This window comes from Psammomys obesus, unplaced genomic scaffold (genome assembly GCF_907164565.1).
Source record: "Psammomys obesus unplaced genomic scaffold, mPsaObe1.curated_primary_1811, whole genome shotgun sequence".
Classification (NCBI taxonomy): domain Eukaryota; kingdom Metazoa; phylum Chordata; class Mammalia; order Rodentia; family Muridae; genus Psammomys; species Psammomys obesus.
The window spans coordinates 10,049,409-10,061,817 of NW_026596085.1; the positions used below are offsets into that span (position 1 = coordinate 10,049,409).

General features: G+C 39.3%; 1 long non-coding RNA gene across 1 annotated transcript; it reads left to right on the forward strand.

The window, feature by feature from the left end:
- The first annotated feature begins 2,599 nt into the window (after positions 1 to 2,599).
- LOC129691200 (uncharacterized) lies at positions 2,600 to 11,827 on the forward strand. The gene is made up of 2 exons (XR_008722415.1): positions 2,600 to 2,696; positions 11,432 to 11,827. It is a non-coding gene; the product is annotated as an uncharacterized LOC129691200 (long non-coding RNA).
- The last annotated feature ends 582 nt before the right edge of the window (positions 11,828 to 12,409 follow it).

Here is a 12,409-nt window from a genome sequence, read left to right on the forward strand (position 1 = left end):
TTCTGTAAAAGCTTGGAAGATGAAAGTGTTGGAAGCAGTGCAGATGATGGAGGCCTGGCTCAGGAAGTATCAGAAGGAATGGGCCTTTGTGTGAAGAATCTATGCTGTCTGCTCAGCTGGAGCTGAAGAACTGTTTGTGATGAACAGGAGACCAGAACCGATAAGGTGGCTTGGCTTTGCCAGGACAATAGATGCTCGTCAGCAGAGGCCAGCATCACTGAGGTGAAGTCTTCCGGGCAGTGTCTCCTCAGGGTCAGCACACAGAAACTCTGCTCCAGAGGTGGCTGTATGACGATTGAAGGAAAGCATGTGACATTTGTAGTTCTTGTGTGTATTTCTTGATTCTCTCTAACTCATTGAAAGCCAGTCTTGGCTGCTATGTTTGGTTAGGAATGCTTTGACAAATTTCAAATTCTTACACTTACATCCTTCTTGAATAAATTCATACAAGCGCCAGAAAGCATTGATTGAGCAAACATAGAGCCTAGGTTGAAGGTAAGCTCACTGGGATCTGTAAGCGCCTCCATGATTATTAAAGAGTTTCATCATCTCTCAGCTACAGCTTGCCTGAAGCCTTACTAAATCAAGCTTGGCTGTTTAAATTTTTGTACTGCAAGTTGGAAAACAGAGAAAGTGGCACATGTAAATGTGTCACATAGGCAATTAAGTTTGAATGACCTGATAAAACTTCCCTATACTTTCAGTTTTTCTTTCCTCAGTGTCTGAGATTAACAAGATTATGGGGACTTTTTTTGTTGTTTTTTTTGTTTTTGTTGTTGTTGTTGTTGTTTTTGCACCAAGGCCTAATTATAACTTAAAACTATTTACTTAAAGGATGTATTTAAAACTATTTACCTAAGGACCCTGGGATTTCAACCAAAGATTGTTTACAGGGGCAAGGAAGCACATACACACAGAGACACATACAGATACCCTAAATACTGAAATACAGAAATGCTCAATCTTTATGGTGTTACTTATAAAAATATCTATATACATAAACAGATGATCACAGTGACCACTCACTTTCAAACCTTGTTTTCCTTTCCACATCCTATCACTTTATCTATTCTATCTATTCGGTGTCTTAAACACCTTCCAAATCTACCAACTTTTCTTTTCCTCCATGAGTCAACCACTATTTCTGACTTAGAGGATGTTGGCAGTCTCTCTTACTGCCTTTCGCCACTGTAGTGAGTGACCTTTATCGGGTGGAAGATGCTGTTGTATTACACTAAACCAGTCAAAGGTATCACACTGTCCTTCAGAGAAAGGAGAAAGCCTGCATTTGTAACTGTGGCCCATGAGTCCCAACAGAGCTCTAGGTTATTGTCTCATCTCTCTTTCCTAAATCCTATTTTACACACACACACACACACACACACAGAGAGAGAGAGAGAGAGGTGAGAGAGATAGAAAGACAGACAGACATGCCATCACACAATCACTCCATTTTCAATCCTGAATTAATATTCATGGGACATACATTTCAACAACGTCAGAACAGTACCGAAGATCTCCTTCATATAAAAATATCCCAGAAGGCTAATGTAATCTGGTAAAATAAGTACAATTACTGTTTTCTGCTGAACTTTTTGTTTTGTTTTGTTGTTTTTGTTTTTGAGACAGGACTCACTATGTAGCTCAGGTTGGTCTGAAATTCTACGTAGACCAGGTTGGCCTCAAACTCATAGAGATCCAACTGTCTCTGCCTCCTGAGTGCTGGGACTAAAGGTCTGTACCAACACATACAATTTTAATAAACCTTTATTTTTCTGTGGATATCACATATGGCATGTAGTTTTGATAGAGACACATGGTTACACTTTCAATGCCTGTAGACTCACTAAGCTTTTGATGACCCAATTTATTTTAACCTTTTTAGATGTGGCTTGCTTTTGTCTCTCCCTCCATTGTCTCAATTCTTTTTTTCATACAGTGTTTGTTTTAGGGAAATCTTTCTGGCCTCACAAACAATCAGAGCCTCCCAAAGCACAATGCTAAATGTACCTGAAAAGCAATATATTTCTACATTGTATGGCAATGTAAGAGCTTTTACTTTAGTGAGTTGAACTGCAAAGCGGTGGAAGGCCTAGTCCTGACTAGGAATTCAAGCTCCTGTGGAATCCCTATTGATTGGATGGCTTGTTGTAATGAGCCATGCTTTTTGTGATAGCTTGCTCTTAGTTGAACATTCGACTTTCTTTCTCCGATAGGCGTATGACACTAGGTTGTCGTCAGCAGGCACAGGGTGCGCATATAGATCCCTATGGAGAGGGTGGTTAACAAGAACACTACAGCATTCTCACCCAGCACCGTGAAAGCATGCCCGCTCTCTACATTTCCATTTAAAGTTCAAGTTATGTCATACGCTTTTACATCTATCAGGCGGCATGTAGTTTGGCAGTGTTCCAAGTATGACTGACCCAATATAGAAGTAAAATTTGTGGAGCTTCGGACTTAATCTAGCCCCGGGTCACCTCAGTATGACAAAGTTAAGTTAAAAATTAGTAAATGATTGACTCTTGTGGTGCAAGCAAAGAAAGGTAAATAACAGAAGGGAACACGGAGATTTATTAAAGCAAGCATTAGAAGACAATCAGGTGCTCTGTCCTGTGCATTTTACGTCTCTGGCTTAGGTACAGGAGCTGCTCAATGAATACTTAATGAAGTAAAGATCACAGTATGCATCGAAGGTGAGGAACACTGCCTGGCTCTGTAAATAACGTAGATTTACATATTAGTGTGTGTATATATAATTTGTTATACATATGCATTTATGTCTGTTCATCTACATAGATATGTAGGTATATTTGGGTATCTAACACGGGTGTGCATGGGTGGACATTAAGTGTCTTCCTCAGTTCTTCTTCACCTTATATTTTGAGACAAGTCTTTCATTGAACATGAGTTCACTGACTAGCTAGACTGACTGGTCAGTTAGCCCAAGGGATCCTCCTGTATCCAACACCCGGTGTTTATTTTACAGGTGTGTGATGCCATGCCTGGGTTTTACATGGGTATCAAGGATCTGAACTCATTTCTTGGGCAACAGGGTCTTGGCAGACTCATCTGACTCTCCTGTTTAAGTACATTGTTTCCGAACACTTTGCGTTAACCTTCTACAGTTCATCCTGATAAAATTATTGTGTGCCACCCCCTTTTAGGAACTGCACGTCATCAGCTGCAGGGGCTCATAGTTTGACAGCAGAGGCTGGCTCCTTTGACTGACAGCACACAGAGGGACGCACCCATTAATTTGAAATTTTGTCTCCATACAAACCGAAACAAGTCTTGTGAGATTATCCTCTTGGTTATTTATTGGTGCTTGTTTGTTTGTTTGTTTGTTTTTTAATATATTTTGAGAATAAAGCTTTAAAATTAAAAAAAATTAGAATTCCTTGTTATATATTGAAGCTTTCAGCTAGCTCAAATAGGCAGCAGTGCTGTTTCTGGTTAGTCACAATGATTGGTTTGGTTTTCACTCTTAACCTTCAAACTTTTGTTCTCAAAACACTACCAAATATTGAATGAAAACCTACTGTATGTATGTGTGTGTGTGTGCATGCATGTGAAGCTCCACAGAACAATGAGTGAAGAGAATAATGAAAATCATGTTCTTTCAGAAGCCATTTTTAGTGGGAATGGCAATTAATTACATAGTTTCTAAAATTGTTCGCTGTTCTAATCCATTTCAAACATCAATGATTCCCTTGGTTGTTTGCTAATTAGATTGGAAAAATGAATGCAGAAACCATATACTTTGTGGGAAGGAAAAGAATTAAGATTTACCCTACCATGCATCTTTACTTGGTAGATTCTTTTTTTTTTTTCCTGAAGCATTATTATATTTGTAATTTTTATTCCAGACATTTATGTGTTTGGGGGATTGTATATCTTTAACTTTAAAGGGTTCTGTTTTACTCTTTTGTCAGTGAAACTGAACACTGCATTCCTACATATCTGTTACTCTAGATTAATAGATCTCAGAACTATTTGCAGCACATTCATTTTCCCAAGCAGAAGAAGGGTTACGTGCACTGACAGGCAATTCTTTCAGGTAGTGGCCAGTACTGCACAGAACCTGTAATGACATTCTTTCTTGTTAGGTATTGCTTCTTCGTGTAAATGATTTTCTGTGCCAAAATAGGACTTGTGTAATTGCTATAAGCGCATGCTTATCTTTCCAACGCTTTTTGGAAAATAAAAATAGGGCACTTTAACTCCGGTGAATGAAAAAGAAATTTTTAAATTGCCAGCTTTGATAAGTTTATGGGGGGAGAAAGTAGGCATAAAAACTGAGAACACACAGGCTCTTACCAACATTATTTTATCGCTAACAAACTATTTTCCTTTATTGCTGCAACATAAGGTAGTGTCTATTTGTCATTCACAACTGTATTTTGAGAGATACTGAAAATTCAGCATCCTACTGAGCAAAAATATGATTAATAGAATTACTTGATTCTACATTTCATAAATGAATACACACCTCCCAGTTTGGATTGTAAAGGGTATAGAACTGGACCCTTCCTTGGAAGTATTTTTTGTCTTTAAGATCTTAACATATACAGGGTAATAAGAAGCTGGTTGGTACAGCTGAAGGGAAGTGATGCATCTTCAATATTTCTCAATTCATTAATTGATGAATGTGTTCATTCAATGTGCACTTCAATTATGTGTCAATGAAATCAAACAAGAGTCACCGGAAAGAAACATTTTAAGCTGCATTAAAATCATTGAGCCTGACCCTCTACTGAGCAAAGATTATGAATGTTTCTCCTTTCTTTGGGAATTGTAAGTGCCTGTACTTACTTACTGGGCTGAGGTCATCTGACAGGCCACAAGGAATTAAATCAGGCCAGGATGGAGGAGCTACAGCACAATTGAGGCTGTGACAATTTTATTGAGAGCAATCAGACTTTTTATATCTTTATAAAAAACTCAAATATGGTGGCAATTTCTAGGATCAATAGAGTTGTAGTTGCCAGAATACAATCATGTTTGAAAGTTATGCAAGGCACACAGGATTAATATCTAAGAACAACCGTCCTGTCAAGCTTCCATGCTTCCTTGACTTCCAAGGAACAGAGAAACACAAAGAGGCCTGAATGCTTCACTGTCTGAGGGCATGCATCAGTCTCTCAGGAACTGGAAGGCACACTATGCCCCAAGAGCCATGGATTCTAGAATGAAAAACCTATGATGCATGCCTCTCAGGTCAGCTAGGCCAAGCCAACTCCGTGGTTCCCTGCAGGGTATTGCATCATAATTCTTGTTGCTAGCACCACAGTGACCTTAGTGCCCTTCACTCACTATGGATGCATTATAGTAAACAAAGATAAATAATATGTATTTCCCGTCTTCAAGAACCTTCAAGAGAACACTAGCAAGAGAACTGATGGTTTCAGCAAAGCATAAATTTGTGTTGTGAATGTATATCCACAGGATTCAGGAACCTATTATTCACATTTGAAAACAAAATAGCTTTACTGGCCCTCTGCCTCCAGCAGGTTTTATTTGATCAACTTAAATCAAAAGATGTCTGCCATTCCTTGATGTGCTTACATATAGCTAAAAGAGAGTACTATGAACAAAATGGAGAGCCTAGAAAAATATATTTCTAGACAAATTGTACAAATAGAGAATAATGAAGAAATAGAACTGAAAAAAAAAAGCAAAAACTAAGATTAAGTCTGTGATAAAACATTTCCCACTAAAAGAAAGCCCTTGGACCTGATTGTTTCTAGTACATATTCTGCCAAATCGTTAAAAAACAAGCACAAGTCCCTTTCAATTTTTCTAAGGATTAGAGAAGGGATATTTCCAGACTCCTTTGACGAAGTCATTTCCGCCATGATGCCAGAACCAGAGAATTACACTACAGGAAAATAAAGTTTAAGGTGAACATTTGGTGAGCATAGTTATTAAAAATGACAACAAAACACTATCAAACTGAATCATCAACATATTAAAAAGGTTATGTATCAGGATCAAATTAGTTTTATCCCTAGGATACAAGGATAAGTACAAGTAAGTAAATCAGTGAATTTGGTTCATTATTTAGAAAATTGTAAGAAAAAGCACACAGTTATCTCAATTGATTCAGAAAAATTATTTGACAATATTCAATATCCTTTTGTGATAAACTTTCCATATATATATATATATATATATATATATATATATATATATATGGAAGTAGTCTCAATGGAATAAACTCATTACACATATATTCAGTGTTGAAAGGTGCAGGCCTTCCCTAGAAGATACAGAACAGGGCAAGTATGCCTTTTCTTGCCTTCCATTGAACATAGTATCAGAAGTCTTAGCTAGGGCAATTAGCTAAGAGAAGAAGTAGTAGGCTTCTAAAAAGGAAAGCCACAAAATTGTCACTGTTTGTTTAGGGCATGGTCTTATGCATGAAAAACTATATGGCCCATACTGTCTTGCTCTTCCCAGCTCCTGCCACCAGTAGGTAAGAGCTATTTATGACCCAACCTAGATTTTCTTGGTCCATTCAGCACTATCTCACAACACAGCTTTAAAAAAAAGAAAGTAAGTTTAAAGATGGTAGCACACATGAGAAAAGAAAGAAAATAACTTAAAGAAGGGTTAAAAAATGAAGCAGGAACTGGGACAGCAGGCTGTAAGAAAAGAGAGGTAGGGAATGGGTTATAACATAGAGGAGTTTTCCTTGAGGTACTTGGTTTGAAGGCATGAAGAAGTCATGAAGAGCAGTTGAGGACTGGCAGTATAAGAAGACAAGAAAGGCCGTGGGTAGAGGTGCAACCTCAGTTCCAGTGGAGACTCTTCAAGAGAGGGAACAACTGAGGTTTGGCATCATGAGAAACCAGAAGAGGCCATCAATGGGGTAGGGCCTCAGCTGCAGTGGAAACCACAGGATTGAAGTTATCATGGTGAAAGGCAGAGGCTTGACATCAAGTCACAAGATCAGAATCCTTAAAGAGGAGCCAGGATGCTGTTGGCAAAGGTGCAGCTTGTGGAGACTCCACAGATTGTAGATGCCAGGACCATAGAATGTGCAAGGACAGCAGATGCTGTGGGGCAGAGTGTTTGTGTTTGAGTGTGATGTAGTGTTGTGTGGTGTGGTGTGGTGTGGTGTGAATGTGTATTTAAATACTATATGAACTGTTTTATATGTTTTGAGGACTGTTTCCATGGCAGCAGGTGTGATGGAAACAATATATCTTAAATATCTTAATCTTTAAGAAATATCAACATACTTCTGTTTTGATTACCACTTTAGTCCATAGTCATGATAGGGATTTTAGCTACAAAATGTAGGAACGTGTGTAGAGGGAGCTCCTAAGCTGCCAACACCAAAGAGTTAAGCCTTTTATTAGCACAGTAAATGAATCTGAGCCTAGCATAGACTCAGCTAAACCTCTGAAATTACCTGCTGTACTTGGAAAGAAAGAAGTGGAAATGTAATCAACATAATTATATGGCCAAGCTCTGGGGGAGAGATTTAAGAGTTGATGCAGAACGTATCTGAGAAAGAATAAACATGAAATAACTTAAATTTACAAGAAAGGTGATTTTGAGAACAAGTTACTTGAAATAAGTATTAACCACATTCCAAATGCTTCCAGAAAATGGATGTTGTCATAGGGCCCTTTTGAAAATAAAGACTATAAAGTAAAGGAGTGACGCAGTTTCCAAATAGGGACCTAAAAGGGTGCCTACATGCTGCTCCGACGACTTGAGCAATCCTCAACTAAGTTCTATATGACAGAGGACATTTGGAGCCAACCCTTGAAGAAAATGTATAGAGACTGGTAATATGGACAAGGATAAGTGGAATTGACTCAGGACACTGAGAAAAAAATAGAAACATAGCAAATTTTAATAAGTTATGTACAACAATGAATCTAAGGAAGCCATCATCTATAGTTTGAGCTTTGTGTGTTGTTTGAGTTTTTTTTTTTTTTTTTTAAATCTTGATGAGGCTTTTTGTGTGCCACTGCATTTACCTTGGCACAAGGGGAAGAATGGTGATGGTGAATGAGCATCACAGACACTTAGATGGGCCATCAGATAGTCATGTTCAATGTGCACATAATGAACACATGAGCAGAAGAACCTCCCCTATCAGTGGACTTGGGGAGTGGCATGCATGCAGAAAGGGAAGGGAGGGAGGGTGGGATCGGGAGGGGAGGAGGGAGGGGCTTATGGGGGGATACAAAATGAATAAAGTGTAATTAATAAAAAATAAATAAATAAATAAAAATGAAAAAAAAAAAAAAGAGTCCAGATGACAGCTCTTTCGATAGATCCTGGTTAAGAGGGACAGTATTTGTATCAAGCGTCACAATAGAAAGTCAGGAAATGTGAAGGACATCACAGACAGAAATGTAGTCTTAATGATGGAAGGAAGATTATGACCAATTCTCCTCTGGTTCCGGCCTGCATACAGTGCTCTGCATTTCATTACTATTCACCTCAACACTAGCCAAACTCGGGAAGATTAAGTTCTGTCTCTTCAACAAAGTTTTTAATGATGCAGAAGTCTGCCAGTCAGGGTTGGCTGCACAGTGTGGTCAATGGTAAGGCCTGTGATATTTGCTTTGATCTTAATGCCAGTATTTCTATCTGACCTTAGATAAAACCGTGAGACATCATCTGGGAAATTTTGTACTAATCCATACTTAGGGGTTTTCCCTAGGTGCAACAAGGAGTAAAATCAGGCCTCCGTACTCTCATGTTTCAAACTCCTATAAACTGGAAATACATACTGTATGATCTGTCCTTAAAACGCACTCTTTTAGTGCCTTCCTAAAGCTTTCTTCCCCTGCTTCTCAACCTATAATTTCATGTGTTCTAAGTCAACAGTTATCTCCTCTATTTTAATTAATAAATCACAAAGTTAGGTATGTTAAAAATCAACTCACCGACTAGAGTCATGAATGGCACTAACAATGAGTATTATTAGCTCTATCTGAAGATCCTGACGAAGCAATCTTTAAAAATAAAAATTTGATTATATATTAAACCCATATTCCCTTCTAATTTACAAATCTTACAACATGTGCCGGGGATGACTAATTATCTGCAGCTGTTCTAAGCCTGGGTAATATATCATATGTAGGAGTTAGTATTTTCTCAGTTCTAGAGGCTGGAAAGTTGCAAATACAGGAGGAGCTACCACCTGGTCAGTACTTTCTGGTAACATTGTCTCAGGAAAGAAGGAGGTGAGCTTGCCTCTTCATAATGGCAGAGGGCTTAGAGTCTAAGCCCATCCCAAAGGTCCCACCTCTCAATGTTGTAGCAACAGCACTTACATTCCAAGATCAGTTTTGGAGGGACACAAGGAGAGCCCACAGTCAAAAATTCTACAACCTGATCAAGGCTAATCAGACCTACCTGAAACATTTCCATTTGTTCACTCACACATGGAAATGGCCACTAGAAAAACCATTTGCATACTATATTTTATTAAAATTTTTATTTTATTATTTTTGTATTTTGGAAAATATAATTACATCATTGTCCTTCCCTCCCTTCCTTTCAAAACCTGCATGTATGCCGTTGCTTCTTTCAAATTCGTGGTATCTTTCGCTAGTAGTTGTTACGCGTATACATGTATATACATAAATATTCCTAAATATAACCTGCTCAATCTGTATGTTACCTGTATATATGCATGTAAGTATATGTACATATATATAAGTTCCTAAATATAGCCTGTTTAGCCCATATAATGCTACCTTTATGTTCCCATGGCTGACTGTTTAGTACTGGAAACGAGTCGGTACACTTTCCTGGGGAGGCCACCTTTCCTGTTCCCAGCTTCCTTTGGTTACCTATAGTTCTTTGTGTAGGGTTGAGGCCTCAAGGCCTTTTATCCACCCTGTCTGAAATGAGGTCTTTTTAGAAATTCATAGGTTTTGAGGCCTTCACTGTCATTAACTGACCAATGTCAATACTAATGTCATTGTAGCAGTTTATTACAAAAGAGGACAATCACCACCTCTCATCTTTTACTCACATGATACCATTTTTCTATGGAGCCCTCACAAAACAGAGCAATTTTACTGGACTTCTCGAATTTTTTTTTTCTGTTGTTGTTCTGTTTGTTTTTGATACTGGATCTTACTGTGTGGCCCTGGCAGGCCTAGAGCTTTTGCTATAAACCAGGCTGACCTACAGCTTACCATGATCCTCCTGTGTCTGCCTCCTGAATGCTGGTATTGCCATTATGGACAATTTTCTACTTTGTAAATGAATCTCTGGCATTCTGTTATGACTGCCAACAAAACATAGTGGAAGCCTCAAGGGATCGGTGCCAATGGAGATATTCTGGTCCAAAGACTTCTCTGCTTGACTTTTGATGACCCAGTCAACATCCTTGTTAGCAAGCAATCTGTGGAGGTCTTCCATTCCTTTGTGATGAATTCAGTGGAATTTGTCTCAAAAACAAAATTGTCCACTTTCTAAAAGTATATGATTTCTTGACTGGTCATTTGATAATTATTGTAATTTTTGTTTATTTGGCAACTATGTCTCTACATTCATTCTTGATTTGAACTTTGCCAGAGCCCTGCAAGGGGAACAGCAAACAGCTCTAGAACTCACGGAATGCAGCCCACCAGTCAGCAGAGCCATAATGGCTATGTCTTGGTATGGCACAGCCCTGAGAACCATAGAACCTGAGGACTTCATGCTGCTATGGAGCATAGCCCTGCTTGTTATCCTTGCAAGCTTCAGAATCCTCCTAACACATTGTGTGAAAACTCTAAGAGAGCTTCCAGCTCCTGACTGGGCAGTATATCAGGCACTGACAATTAACAATGCTTGGTTTCTTTCAGGCTTGGTTGCTGGAGCAGATTAATGATTTAACCACCACCCTTGAAAAAAAGAACCTACAGATGTAGAGTGTTAGCATTGGCCACTACCCTTAGAAAGAATTTGGAAAAATAGATTGTTTATCAAGGTTGGGGAAAGATGTTTTTACTAGTGGTTCTGACATAGAAAATCTTAGGAAAAACTGACTGTTTAGCAAGGTTAAGTAAGGATGATTTTGCTAGTGGTTCTGATATAGGAAATCTTAGGGAACAATCTGAAGTTCAAAAAAGTACACTCCTAATAGTAGAGTCAGGGACTTTTTAAGGTTGTTGAGCACAGACAATAGCCCAGAAGGTCACTGACTGATGTGATACTCTCAAACATGGAGCAGGGGTAGGCGGTACAGCAAATCTACCTTCCAGCTCAGTCTGCTTCCCTCTCAAACACCAGGCCTGAACCCTCTTGATCTCCCTTTTTCAGTGGCATTATTAGCTCCCAAATGCTTCCATCTCTACCTGAAAACTCTAATTGCACACCCAACTCTGCAATCCTTTCAAAAATGAGAAAACTGAGTGATACTTCTGTTTGTTTGTTTGTTTGTTTGTTTGTTTGTTTGTTTCAGGTCTTCTCCCACCTTTAAAAAAATGAAATACAGGAAGAAGACAAAGAAAAAACAGAAAATCCACTCTGGGAGTGTTGGGAACAAAGCCCTGGGACCCTTCCTAAGGGCCTGACCTGCCAGATAAGCACCAGGCGCCAGCAGGCCATAGCTTCTTACAACCCATTGTTCCCAAAACTGTTTGCTTTGGGACACATCCGTGACCACCGATGTGACCACCGATGTTATCTTCGGGCCTTGTAACTCTTTAACCCACCTTCTTAGCCTTGGGAACTTCCCACCAAGGGTCTTGGTATTTTTCCACTACTACTTCCCTTTCTCGCCCCTCTCCCCCGCCCTGCCAAAACCACGTTTTAAAAGAAACACCAAAGTTCAATAAAGGGGACACTTGACCGGCAACCGTCTGCTTGTGTCCTTTCTCTCTCTCCCCCATCTTTTTCAGGATTGACCCCCTTCGCCCCCACGAATAACTAAGTCCCGCGGGACGGGACATGGGAGCAAAGTGGGAGAGAGCCCAGTGGCAGCAGCCACTGTGAACTTTTTGCTGATATCCTGAATCTGAATATTCATTCCTTTGTACCCCGCTATCTCTTCTATGTTATGAGAAACTAAGCTTCCCATCTTGGCCAGCCACAACTGGGTGTCGCTTGTTGTGCATAATTTTTAATCTATTTTATTCAGGTTCTATACCTTTACCTCCCTTCCAACACCCCAATACTAGGTCTGAGAAAAAGGAGGTTAGTAGAAAGAAAGGCCATAGGTCTCTTTAGCCTTAGTTCGTTGGGGCAAATCTGTCTAATCATAGTCAGGATATCTAGCAGTCCAGCAAAACAGTTTGGGGTGGTGGGGGTAGGGAGGAAGCTTGGTTCCAAGATTCCCTTCACACAAAAACTCATTAACTAAGGACAGTGGTTTTCAACCTCCCTGATGCTGCAATCCTGTAATTCAGTTCCTCATGTTGTGGTGACTGCCAACCAAAAA